This window comes from Rhododendron vialii, chromosome 12a (genome assembly GCF_030253575.1).
Source record: "Rhododendron vialii isolate Sample 1 chromosome 12a, ASM3025357v1".
In the NCBI taxonomy this organism is placed as follows: Eukaryota; Viridiplantae; Streptophyta; class Magnoliopsida; order Ericales; family Ericaceae; genus Rhododendron; species Rhododendron vialii.
Genome location: NC_080568.1, coordinates 18,862,441 through 18,876,796, shown reverse-complemented (window position 1 = coordinate 18,876,796; position 14,356 = coordinate 18,862,441). Strand labels below are relative to the sequence as shown.

General features: G+C 38.8%; 1 pseudogene; it reads left to right on the top strand.

Annotated features, from left to right (window-relative positions):
- Positions 1-4,503: 4,503 nt before the first annotated feature.
- LOC131309526 (uncharacterized) lies at positions 4,504-12,520 on the top strand (annotated as a pseudogene).
- The last annotated feature ends 1,836 nt before the right edge of the window (positions 12,521-14,356 follow it).

The following is a 14,356-nucleotide window of genomic DNA, read 5'->3' as shown; positions in this document are numbered from 1 at the left end:
GTAAAAAGGATGCCAACGCATGGATAGAATATCTATTTCTCTATCTAACACCAAGGCTCTTGGTCCATTTAATCTTTATTTTCTTTTTTCAAAAATTAATAAATTTCTTCTACCGTGAAAAAAATAATGCCAAGAAAGAGGATGTGGCAAGAAGGAATATGAGATTGTGTGCTTTGTTCATCTTTTCTGAATTTTTGTTAGATTCACGATGAGAAAAGTCTAAAAAGTAAAAATCTATGACCAACGGCTAAAAAAAATTATGAAAGGCGAAAAAAAGGAAAGAGTGTTGCTATATGTACCGACAAGGGGGGAGGGATTTCGTACCGCCGGCCGCCGGTGGGCCGTCTCTGGCCACCGGACGGCCGATCCGAGCCGTCCAAAAATTCTAAAAAACAAAACCGAGGGGCTTTGAGCGGGAATCAACGGCATCTGAGGTGTGTAGAGTGCTTGATCCGAGCATCCATTTTTCGTGTATATACACGTATATACATATACACACGAAAAGGGGTGCTCGGATCAAGCACCCTACACACCTCGGATGCCATTGATTCTCGCATAGGGCCCCTTGGTTTTTTTTTATAGAATTTTTAGACGGCTCGGATCGGCCGTCCGGTGGCCGGAGACGGCCCGTCAGTGGCCGGAGACGGCCCGTCAGTGGCCGTCGGTACGAAATCCCTCCCCCTAATCGGTACCTCTATCATTTCTCCGAAAAAAATACTACCAAATAGCTGTTTGTTTTTTCCTAAAGTGTCGTCTTCTATAAATTGTTTTCAATATCAGTCCACATTTTCACTGTCGAGAAGAGTGATTAACCTTAAAAATTACGATGAAACACTCGACAAAAAGCTACAAAAATAATGGAAAAAGATTTAGACAAAAAAAATCGGGAAGAATGGAGCCTTAAGGCCCTATTCTGCTACAATTTTTATTTTTGAAATATTTATGTTTTACTTTACGAGACAGGTCAATACCACAATACATTTCCTTTAATTTAAAAAATAAGTACTTATTTTAGTTAACGGAACGGGGCCTAAGTCTTTGTAAATTTCATGCATAGGTTAAGAGCTAAATTTCTTGTAAGTCTATGTAAATTTCGTGGAGGCCTCGGTTTGAGTCTCAAAAGGGACGGGCTTTGGGGGCTAGGGCTATGGATAACCTTGGACCTCTCGTGTGCTAACTCTAATATCCTACTAACCCACTAAGGCTCCGTTTCAGAAAGCCGAATAAGTACTTATTTTTTAAGAAGGCAATTTTAAGTTAAAAAATAATAGACTTATTGAAATCTAAAAATATGTAATATGGATTTTGTTTAAGAGATCTCAATGAGATCTTTAATACGGTGCAAAAAAAATAGAAAATTTATTTTTCGTTTACATTATTTTTGAGTTTGAAAATGTAAAATAAGTACTTACTCCCTCCGTCCCTTATTTTGTGTCCAGTATTCCATTTTGGGCTGTCCCTTAATAAGTGTCTATTTTGTAAAGTTAGGGGAGTAAAAGTTGGTGCATTGTCTATTTTGTCCCTAAAAGTAAATTTTATTTTGAAAAGTTAGTGAGTAAAAGTGTAATGATAATAGGTAAGTAGGGAAAGTGGAGGAAAAAATTGATGTGAAAGGTGTAATGATAATATCTTTTTAATAAGTTGGAGTTACGAAGCAGGACACTTAAAAAAGGACGGAAGGAGTATTTCTTAAGAAGGTGTTCTAGAACGGGGTCTAATGTACACAATATTGGTAAAAAAAAGAAAAAAAAAGAGCGCTAAATTTTGTTAGGAAGATGCTAGGGAAACCGACACCCCACATCAACCGGGCATACAGATAGGCCTGTGGGATTCACTCCGGGGCTCGCACGGATGATCCGAGCCGTTCGATAATTTAAAAAAAAATCACGTGGGCCAGCAAAAAATCAGCTAAATCAGATATGTATAAGTGCTCGATCCAATCTTTCATTTTTTTTTATGAATTCGATCAAAAGAAAAAAACGGAAGATTGAATTGAGTAATTTACACATATCGAATTGAACTGATTTTTCACAAGTGCATTTAATTTTTAAAAAATTATTAAACGGTTGGAATCATCGGTGGTGTTGGATGTCTCTGTGTCGGTGTGGCCGTGTCTCTGTTTCTATAGGTTTCTCGTTATTCCTTATAATCAAGACCAAGGCTGGTTTGGCAAACACACCCACACGATCTACATGGAGCCGTTTGTGCAGATCGGCATGCGTATCTTACCAGGAGGAAATCCTCACTCGTGCAATTCTTTGTTTGAATTTCTGAACACATTCTAGAGAGAGAGAGAGAGAGAGAGAGAGAGGTCTATATTAAAGAGGAACGGATCCTACTGGTGAAAGTAGAGAGAGAGAGAGAGAGAGAGAGAGAGAGAGAGAGAGAGAGAGAGAGAGAGAGGTCTATATTAAAGAGGAACGGATCCTACTGGTGAAAGTATGTTGGGGAACCTACCGTTAAGGCATTTTTCTTCTCATGCACGGGTTGTTCCCAATTTCAAAATCTGCCGCCCACACACCCCCCCCCCCCCCCCCCTCCCCGGGTCTCTCCAAATCCGTTCCTATCTCTCTCAAACCCTATGATCGACGAAGATTGTCAGAAGTCTGGTGGTAACGGGATGCTAGTTTTGAGGTTTCTCCGAAAAAAACCCTAGATATGAGAAGTGAAGGCAATGGCTCTTTGGGCAAATGAATCCAAAAGCGTAAGGTTCAATTTGTGAGTTATTTTCCTCTGTCCTGCCGTCTCCTTGCTGGGTTCAGGTTGATTTGTTTTACTTATGCGCTACTTTGTTTTCTTTTGTCTGCTTTTGCCAATCTTCAGAGAGAGAGAGAGAGAGAGAGAGAGAGAGAGAGAGAGAGAGAGAGAGAGAGAGAGAGAGAGAGAGATTATAAGTTTGTAAGTGGGCGAATCTTATGCTACATTCATGATTTATGATTTATTTAAATCATTGATAGATAGAATAGATGAATCATATTTTTGGTTGAACATATATAGCATAATCGGACTTGGGGTTTTGGTATAGTAATGAGATTATGTGGGAAGGCAATTTCATCCCTTGTTTCACTAAGGGTTTGTTAATTTTAGGGCACTTATAATTTTAACCCTGGTATGAGTTTGATTATTGTAGGCGTGGGTTTGATTTATGTGCATGGGTTTGGTTTAGATGGACACAGTGTATGTTTGTGTCTTTGGTAATGAGTCTAATGACATCTAGAATGATTTTCTCGCTTATTGTAGTAGCTTTATGTTCTTCATAAAAATGCACAATGGTTGGAAGATTGACTATATGAGAAAAAACATATTTGCAAAAGCGCATTATAGTGTGTTGATACTATAATTTTACCTTGTTTAATGTGCTTTGATGCTAGATTTTGCATGCAATAGAAAATCGTCTTGACTAAAAAAAAATATAGTATAGATTTTAGTGTTGGAGTGTATTTTCCTTTGCTACAGATAGTGGTTTTGTAATTCTAAAACAGCTTTGTATTTTGAAACAAGTTTTGTCAATTTTTAAATTGCTGAAAAAATATTCTCCTCCTTACGCTGTGTTCTTTTGTTTTGTTGCACTCGTTTTGTTGCTGAAAAACAAGATTTTGCTGTAATTCATTATTTTTGGTTTGCTGGCTATTTTGGGTTTATTCTTCTTCTTCTTCTTCTTCTTCTTCTCCTTTACACTCTGATTCTTTCCAAGTTGGATACCTATGGATTACTTGTGGTTTCCGGACTGTTTCTAGGTTGTTATCGTTCTTCTACCCTATTTTTCCCAGTCTATTTGTTTCTTCTTCTTCTTAGGACGTATATCATCCCCGCAATATTGCATGTAGGTTCTTGCAGCTTGGTCAATGACTCAATATTATATTGATCATCTTTGACTGGTACGTTTTGGTTTGTCTTCCTTTGCTTTTCTAATGAAATCGTATTGAAAGGAATGCAGATAATGGTTGCGAGAATAACAATGTAAATAACACGATAATGTGCATACAATGGCTAGTGACTAGCTTCCAAATTCCTTGTTATCACTCTAGTTCTAATGTTGGGTGATCCAACTAGTGTTTGCCCCTCGTCTGTTTTTCTGGTCCATGTTGAACTGCACCAAGTTTCAATCAAATTAGAAGCCGGCTGAACCAAGTAAATTTAATCAGGCAACCACTTGCATGAAGATACTGGTCCTATTAGTTGTATTGCGTTGACTCCTGATAATTCTGCTTTTACAGTAGGGTGGAAGTTATGAGGACTTGCAGTTTGGTTTGTCTCTGGGTGTCGTCTGATGTCTACTATACGTCAAATTGGCCTAAGTTCCGTTCTCCAGTGGTTAAGCCAAATCAGGATTGCAAAATTGAACCTATGATGGGTGGCACCTCTCTCATGCATTGGGATGAATATGGATATAGGCTTTATGCTGTTGAGGAATGATCATCAGAGTGAATCATTTCATTTTCTTTTGAGAAATGTTGCCTTAATAGAGGAGTTTCAGGCACTACTTATACCGTCAAGTTATCTATGGTGAAGATTGACTGCTTATTGTACAGTCTGAAGATACTGATGAGCAATGTTGCCTTAATAGAGGAGTTTCAGGCACTACTTATACCGTCAAGTTATCTATGGTGAAGATCGACTGTTTATTGTGCAGTCTGAAGATACTGATGAGCTGAAGATTTTGCATCTTCACCTTCCAGTTATGTATTCTTCTCAATCATTCTGTGTGATTCTTCTCATATCTTATTATACGATATGTATGCTGCTAATGTTGTTTTGTTTGAATTAGGTTTCTTATATGTCACTATGTTCCAGCTAGCAAGGATGGGATGTACTTGGCTGTGGCTGGCCTTCATGGTTTTATATTGTATGATATATGACTGAAGAAGTGGAGAGCGTTCGGTGATATTACCCCGGAATAAAAGATTCAGTGCAAAGGCTTATTATGGCTTGGGAAAATTGATGTTGTCTGCAACTATATTGATTCTTCCAACATATGAGCTATATGTACATTTCTGTTTGTTGAACTCCATGGCCTATAACCTACGACCAAAAAAGCAATAAAACAAATTGAAAAGAATCCTAGGGGCAAGTTGAAATTGTGTTGGTGACTGAAAATTGATATGGTTGGGATTTGTCCCACATTGGTTAATTGTCTCCTCCAAAACTAGTATATGAGCCTGGGCGGCCTCTTCACTCTTTGCCAATTGGTTTGGAGTTGGATGCTTTAACATGGTATCAGAGCTAGGGTTTCGGAAAATTTGTTCCCCCTTATTTGTGCCATAATTGCACTGTTGTTTGTTGTGATCCAAGTGTTATGGATCCTTTGTTTATCTCTCCATGTGTGAGTCGGGGGTTGCACGTGCGGGGGAGTGTTGGGATTTGTCCCACATTGGTTAATTATCTCCTCCAAAACTAGTATATGAGCCTGGGCAGCCTCTCCACTCTTTGCCAATTGGTTTGGAGTTGGATGCTTTAACAGATATCATGCTTATAGTTTCTACAAACAATAGTATTTGACATTGATGATACCCTTGCAGCTGGTCCAGGCATTTATGTTGATTAACCTGATATTCTTGTTGCATCTAATTTGCTTACTGTACACACAATCCCTATTGTTCGTACTTGATGTGAAGAAATAGTGACAACATTTCTCCAATAGAAACATAGAATTTAGATTTTCCTGGCCAAAACATTGATCAGACAGCAATTCGAGTTGTGGTTGGCTGGTCAATTAGTTTGATTGTGTTCGTTAGTTTTCTATTCAGACATGACTAATATCTGGTAATAAGCGTCTGGGCTTGGATATGAGGAGCATAGCGATAGAGAGAGATTTCAAGTCTATGTTTCTTGGAGATGGCTTCTGGCAGAGGAGACCATTGGATTTTTTTATGGAAGTTGATCATTCATAACTATCCAAGTATTAGATTCAGATGCATATTATGAAAGATCTACTCGAATTTTGTTTTACTTTTTGGAAATCAAGTGCATGATGCATTGGTGCCTAGGATTAGGTGTAAATGACCCACACTACAGTGGCCTTGGGTGATTAATTTATGGTTGTTGAAACATTTAATTCTTATGGCAAATATTCTGTTTTTCTACCATGTTCTCTCAAATTTCTAGTTTAAGATTCATGGAATGCATTACTAACCTTACTTATCTTTAGCTTAGCCAACTTTATTTCATCTTTGGAAAGGTAGTTGTTATTGACTGACTATACCACACTAGAACCTACGTAAGCTGTTACTGAAGGTGCACTTAGAATTAGCAATATTGTGCCGTTTCTTGTCTGAAGATAATTGGCTTTAATACTCGTATCAATTGTTTTTCAGGCATGAATTGCTTTTCTACCCTAGATATCACCTAGACCAGAACTCATTACTTTGTAAGAAACCGCTACTTGTGAAGCCAATGGTGATGGATGGATATCAAGATTATCTCCTCGTTACTTACCGCCTGTTGATGTCCACATATTGCATGTGAAGATATCTGGTGAATTGACACCTTCTAGCGCAGGTAAAGGAACGTTTCTGTGCTCTCTACTTCTCATTTGACTTGATTGGAAAAAACTGAATTTTCCTGTCAATGCTGTTGGGTTTGTAACTTTTATGTTGCACACAGAATGAGATTTTTTGTGATTATTCATCATTCTTCATACGTTTTTAAGTGATATGATGACAAACAGCTTTCTACAGTATGGGAGCTCTCTATCATGACTGCAAAGAGCCATCCTGCTGCAATGTGATTTATCCCTGATCAGCTTTCAAGAGAGGATGCCTCAAAAAATCATATCTCAACTTCTTCTGATATGTTAGGAAAAGAGCCTGTGAGGTATGCACTTATGGTCGAAAATGTACATACAATAGAAATTTGCACTACAGATTCACAAACTATGAAGTTGCTGATTTTTATTTTTTATTTCTTTAGGTGTTTGATATTGAGGGTGAATGTGGAACTTTCACAGCTTGATTTGGTTGATGGACGGGAAAGAGAGCTGACTAACTCTGTTGAATTGTTTTGGGTGACCTGTGGTCTATCAAAGGAGAAGACAAACTTGATTGAAAAGGTTTCTTGGTTAGATTATGGCCGCAGAGGGATGCAGGTAATATTCTCTTCGGCAAATACATTTTCGTTTCAAGTGCTCTTTTTGTTCTACCTATCTGATTCACCATTGTAGGTTTGGTATCCCTCTCCGGGTGTTGACCCTTTCATACAGGAAGATTTCTTGCAGGTGTACATATGGATTGTTGTTTATGATGTTTAGCTCTTTTCCTGACTTTAATATTGATGAGTATTATGTTGTCAGGTGAACTTGGTTAGACAATTAAGTACCATGAAGTCGATGATTTAGTATGGGGTGTTTGGGAGCCTACTTTTTGGCTTTTCATTTTCAGCTTTTTGGCTTTTTGACTTTTTGAATTATGATCAGAATGTATTTTAAATCTAGTAGAGTGTTTGGATGATACGTACAGAATGCATTTTACAACCGGGGTAGTGTTTGGGAGATATTGAATGAAAATGAATTATGAGTTGATTTTTTACTATGTTGCCCCTACCCATGTCATAAAACTACTGTTAATTAAAAATCACCCCTCTCTCTTTCTCTCTCTACAAATCGGAGAACCCATCTTCTCCCCCTTTGAAATCTGACTTCAAGAACCAAATGGTTAGGGTTATTTGTCAATACAAAGTCTGGTCCACGAGCACCTGGTATGTTCCTCGCATTTCTTTGAGATCTGACTTCCAGAATCAATGGTTAGGGAGAACCCATCTTCTATTTTGCCATAAAATCTCAAACCCATCTTTTATTTTGACGAACTGAAATCAAATCTCAAACCCATCTCAAACCGACGAATTGAAATCAAATCTCAAACCCATCTTCTATTTTGCTGTTGAGTTCGATGTTGCCGTCATTGTCGTGGAGTTTGATTTTGCCGTCGTCGTGGAGATCAAGTAGTGGAGTTCAATTTTGCTGTAATTGTTGTCGGAGAGTTGGAGTGGGGTTTCTTGACTGGTGAGAGGATAACATTCATGGAAGGGGTTTTGGGGGATTATGGTGAAACTAAGAGGGTATGGTGGTCTTTTCGTGTACCTTTTGAACGAGAATGGGAAACCGAAAATGAGAAAAGCTCCTCCAGACCTCTTTTTCACTTCTCTTCTCCATTCTTCAAATCTCAAAATCCATTCTCATGGAATGAGTTCTCTGCTTTTCAGCCAAACAACCAAAATGGGAAAAGGGGAAATAGAAAATGCAAAAATGACCCTCCCAAACACCCCCTAATATTCTTGATTTGATCATCTAGGTCAGGTATTCTGAGATAATCAAGTAACTTGATATTAATTTTCTCAGTTAGACCCTGAATTGGAATTTGACCGTGAGATGTACCCTCTTGGTCTTCTTCCATCTGCCAAAGTTGTCATTGGTGTTTCCCAGAGGATGTCGTTTTCTGCTTGCACAAAGTTCCCATGTTTTGAGCCATCTCTACAGGCTCAAACTCTATTGCATTGCCTACTTAGACACCTTCTTCAGGTACCACTTGGACCCATTAGCTCGTAGTACACCATGAGCAAGTTGTCATCTCATCATACTTTTATTGGTAGAGTGTTCAGTTGTTTCATAAGTTTGTTGTGGCAGCATGAGATCGCTCTATTTGTTCTGTTTAGATTTCTTTCTTCTAAAGAATTCCCACATGTGTTTCTTATTTATATGTTTGCCAGAGGGACAAGAGTGAGGGACCTCTGCGTTTGGCAGTACTATCAACTGAGAAGCCTCATTTTTCCCATTGTTTGGAGTGGCTTATTTTTACAGTATTCGATGCAAAGATTTCCAGGTAACTCTTCTTGATCAATAGTCCTATTCCGAGCCTTGTTGGTTCAAGTTTTTTCTAGATTACATATTTCAAGATTCAGTCAAGGAAATGGCTTTGGGGCTGGTATGGTGTAGAGGGAGTTACTTCACTATGATCCACTCTTGTAGTTTTCCCCTTAGGGAAAACCCCATTTACTGAAAAGGTTTCCCTTAAAAGTTTGAGTCACCTTCACTTACCTTGGACACAAATGTTTCATCCTTGCTGTATTTTAAATCATCTGGTACTCAGAAAACATGATCCATTTTGCTGTGATTGGGATGGGCTTGTAGCGGTTGAGATACTGGGTGGGTGGGAGGGATTGCTTGGCTCTGGAGCTCTACCACAATTTTCTAATAATTCATCTCTTTCCTATCATGTTGTGACTATAATCTACATGATCATGTTTCAGTGTTTGATTGCTTCTGATTCCTGACTACTGTCTTATAGGTAGAGTGCAAATAAAACCAAATCTCACTCCCCACGTGTGCTGCAAAGTTCTCCTCTTTTGGAGAAGACCTGTGGTTTAATTAAAAGCTTTCCAGAGTATTTTGATGTGGTTGTTAGCGTTGCAAGAAAAACTGATGGCTGACATTGGGCAGATTTATTTTCTGCTGCCGGAAGATCAATAGAGTACGTCGTTTCTCTTCTTTTATCTTCTATTTCACGTATTTTGTAGTGTATTGCTGGCGGTTTTCCAGAGCCACATATAACATGGATAAAGACTTCAGATTTTCCAAACGTGAATGCAGGATAATATGGGCTCTAATATGAGGGTCACATTTACTAGTTAAGACCAAGTGATTAAAACCATCTCCGCTTCCAAGTAAGCATGGGAAAATCTTGTTTTCTTTCATCATGATTGGGAACTGTAATTTGAAGGGCAATTTTTGCAAATCTTTCAATAAGCTTGTTTCCTTTCGTTTACTTTTAAGAGATTGGTAACTTATTTAACGGATGAGTGGGAAATAAGTATGTTTGGACTATGTTATGTACATTTTTGTATGGAAAATATGGGAACCACATGAGGCATTTTTCACTGCAATGATAGAAGTTACCAAGCATTGATATACGGGCTAAGTTTGAGGGCAACCAGTTTGTGTAGATAATTAGGTCTGGACCACTCTCCTAGCAGTTCACATCAGTGGGGTTAAAAATAGCTAATGGCTTTATGTGTATTCTCTAGTTGTGAAAGAGAGCACAATGTTATTTAGAAGTGATTGTGGAAAGTACTCTCGATGGGTTTTGTAGAGCGCCTACAGCCTATTATCTATTCTGGAGGAATATGTATACGTTAATTGTACACACCAATTGAGTTAATGCTCATAAATATGGTGGAGTCCAACTCAATGGTTCATAATATATATATATATACAGTGAGCTTCCTGTGAGGACCTTAAATAGGCTCCTTAAGTGCGGACCTCTTCATTTCTCTCATTTCCCGATTGAATTTCGATGATCCGAGTCGCTCAATGTGATTAGAACATGATTTTGAGGGTACCAGCGAGAAATCGGCAAAAAAAATGACCCGAAAGGGCTTGATTTGAGCAGTTTTTGTTTGAATCGTTCATTAAAAAATTGTTCGGATGAAGCTCTTCCCAACCATTTTTTTTGACGATTTCTTGTCATAACCCTTAAAATCACATCCTGATCATATTGAGCGGCTCGGGTCATCGAAATTCGATTGGGATATATGAGGTCCGCACTTAAGCTAAGTAGGGGATCCCTCATAAGAAGAGGACTCTATATATATATATATATGTATGAGTTAGGTTCCGGTGAGGGATCACTCACGCAGAACGTAATTTTAAGGGTCCCCGCGAGAAATCAGCAAAAAAAAATGACCGGGAAGGGCGTCATCCGAGCAGTTTTTTTTGAACTGTTCAATGAAAACTGCTCGGATGAAGCCCTTCCCGGTCATTTTTTTTGCTGATTTCTCACGGGGACCCTCTAAATCACGTTCTGATAACTTAATATATATGAGTTAGGTTCCGGTGAGGGATCCCTCATTTTATTAAAATGCGGGACTCCCCTTCCCGATTGAATTTCGATGATCCGAGCCGCTCAAAGTTATCAGAACATGATTTTAAGGGTCTCCGTGAGAAATCAGCAAAAAAAATGACCGGGAAGGGCTTCATCCGAGCAGTTTTCATTGAACGGTTCAAAAAAAACTGCTCAGATGACGCCCTTTCCGGTCATTTTTTTTTGCTGATTTCTCGCGGGGACCCTTAAAATTACGTTCTGCACACATTGAACGGTTCGGATTTTCAAAATTTGATCGAGAAATGAAAGTTCCTCACCCTCACTTGAAAATTCCTCATATATATATATATATGTACATATATTTATTTTTTATTTATTTATACACGTGGCGTGTCTCCCGCCGTGTCTGTATCCCCATTTTTAGAATTGCCGTGTCCCGTGTCCGTGCTACATAGCTTCCAAATGACAGAACATCAAATCTACTAGATACAATCTGCCCGTTGGGCCTGCTAAAGGCTCTTAAATTACTTCTAAATACATGTATATTTGTTTAGCGAAACAAATTACCAAGTAAATTTACTTTTTTTTGAAATCACCCTAAGAGTGACTAGCTTCCAAACACCCCTTAAGTTGAAGCAGAGACTGTTTTTGATTATTACAAGGGCATGGGCATATGGCACAACTAACCTCAATTGCACATAAGAGCATATACATTCATTGTAGGAGTCGAAATAGACGGCCCTGCAAAAATTTAGGCAGTTGTTAATAAAAAAACTAATGTCGACATCAAAAGATGAAAGCAAAACTCTGTAGTTTGCTTATTTCTTACCATTTCACTCAACTTTGCACCAGTGGAGTTTGCAGTCCAAAACCTTCAAGTTTGACACTCCTCCTCCTTCATTGTCGAGTATGATTATTAATGGTCATGTCGTCGCCTTCTTAGTGTTTGCCGCCTTCTTAATCTTCATTTTCATCTTCTTTGTCTTCTTACATGCTACACGCTGTTTTTTTTTTCCGAGTTTGATTGGTTATGGTTTGCTTGTTTTTTTCTAGATTGCTGTTTCTTCTTGCAGTCTGTATCTACATCTGTGCCCATGAACGATGCTATACATTTTAAACCTCCTGTTTAGAGGCTAAAAATCGCACATTTTGGAGCTGAAATCAATGCACAATTTGATAGGATCTATACTAAAACTTAGAGTCCAATTTTGGAATATTTGATTACATGTTTGATATATTTTATTTGTTGCTGGAATTTAATGGTTAGAGGCTGTGTAATGATGTAGTTTTGTTGCTATAATAGTAGTCATACTACTAGACTAATGGGAATTCTGTGGCACAATGTGTTTACCAATTGTAAGTTCCAGATGTTATGGTTCAGTTTTTGTCCATACAATTTTGTGTGGCATTTTCTTCTTCTTAAGGGTGCCCACCGGAGAGGAGTTTTTTTTTTTCTCAACCCTACCGGAGGCCGGAGGGTTATTAGTATGAATGTTAAGATAATTGTGATACCGTAATGATTGTCACTCTCAATTATAAGACTTCTAGACCTGATTTCGGCAATTAGAATTTAGATTTTTGCTTTTTACTTAGACTTTTCATCTCTGAGATGTTGATTAAGTCATTTGTATTGTTATGTAGGTTTGTGTTGCAGCAGTGATTAATTGGGTGTTTTCAACCACTATGCATCTTCAATTTCAAAAACGAAAGAGGTACAAAAAAGGTTCTCATCTCAATTTCATTTCTTTGTTTCTCTGTGGACGGCTCTCGCTCTCTCTCTCTCTCTCTCTCTCTCTCTAGATGCCCCATATACTCCAAAAAAGGTACAACCTTATCATCTGCCCATTTACTTTGCTTGCTTCAAACATTTGATCATCATGCTAGCAATAAGTTGTTAAGGTCGTGTATGAAAAACTTGGGAAGAGCAAAAGGAAGTCTACACATTTGATGTGTTTTGATCATGAGTTTGTGGGGCTTTTACTGAAAGAAAAGAAAGCAGCGAAAAAAATTTCCTTGGCTTCCTTACCATGTTTCTTCGACTAATACCTCCATTCATAGATCCATTGCCTGAACACAATCCATGTGCTCAATGACATTGGAGAGGCTCAAATAATTCAGGTTTTGTAGAGTTGACAATATTTTTATTATAGAGGTAACGTGTCAGAGTTTTCAACTCTTGACGATGTTAAGAAGAGACTGAATTCTTGGAAAAAAAAAATGGTATGTCTGGCATTAAAGGAAGGATTTCTTGGTAAAATCGACTCTCTATGGTACCAATCAAATGATAAGATTGCTACTTAGCTTCAGGTACTCGGTGACACTTTGGCATTCAGCAGCGTGAGACTACCCATTCTAATCAAACTCGGGTTATCTATCTGCAGAAAACTGAAGCAAACACTAATGGAAATCCTCAAGGACTCTTGGTGCTGCTGGCATGAGGGATGATACAGGGAAGCACTTCAGAAAGGCCCAACGGGGGTCCTTCACTTGTGTGAGTTACCCGCCCGCTCACGCTCCTTACCAACAACCAGGCGCTTTGCCGGGACACACCATAGGTTGGTCCAACAACCAATTGGCTGGGCCCCGGGCAAGCCAAAAATGAGGGCATCGTCTTTTCACATGAGGTGGATACGCCCATAAATCCAAGAGAAGGAAGGGATTATCTATATAATAAGGAAGGGAAGTTTTTGAAACAAGACATAAATCCAACGGCCTACATCTATTGGTGCTTAATTGATGGTTTGGATTGTTTCAAGCCTTTTGCTCAAGGGCTGGGATTAAGAAATAAGAAAGGGAAGTTTTTGAACCAAGACATAAATCCAATGGCCTACATCTATTGGTGCTTAATTGATGGTTCGGATTGTTTCAAGCCTTTTGCTCAAGGGCCGGGATTAAGAGCTAGATTGAGCAACGACTGGGATGAATTTGACCTCTCCAACTTCTGGCGCTCATCAACACACACGGTTGTTACCAGTATACCACGTCTTCTGTATCCCACCCCTCTCTCTCAATTGCTCCCTCACCCCCATGCCTCTCTCTCAACGCTCCCCACACCCCACCCCTCTCTCTCACCCACGTCTTCTCATTTGCTATGACTTCCCTCTTCACTTCTCTGTTCCTCTTCTTCCACAGAGCTGCTATGCCAACCACCACCCCTCCTTTCTTTCTCCTTCTCAAATCTACTACGGCAACCACCACCTCACAAACCACCGAAGATCGAACCTATTGCAAATATAGTTCCGAGCTCAATCTAGGCAAACTCTCTCTCTCTCTCTCTCTCTCTCTCTCTCTCTCTCTCTCTCCTGATTTAGGGTTAGGTTGGTCATGGAATTCTTTTCAGTATTCAAATTTTTTTGCGATTTGTTTACATCTGAGACTGTTTCAATTAGGGTCCAATCAGAAAAAGTTTGTACTTCTGCCAATTTAGAGAATTTTTTTTGGGTTTTGTAGTGATTTCATTCTTGATTTAGGGTTAGGTTAGTTATAAAGTTATTTATAGAATTCGCAATTGTTGTGATTTCTTTATTCGTGTCATTTGGAGTCCA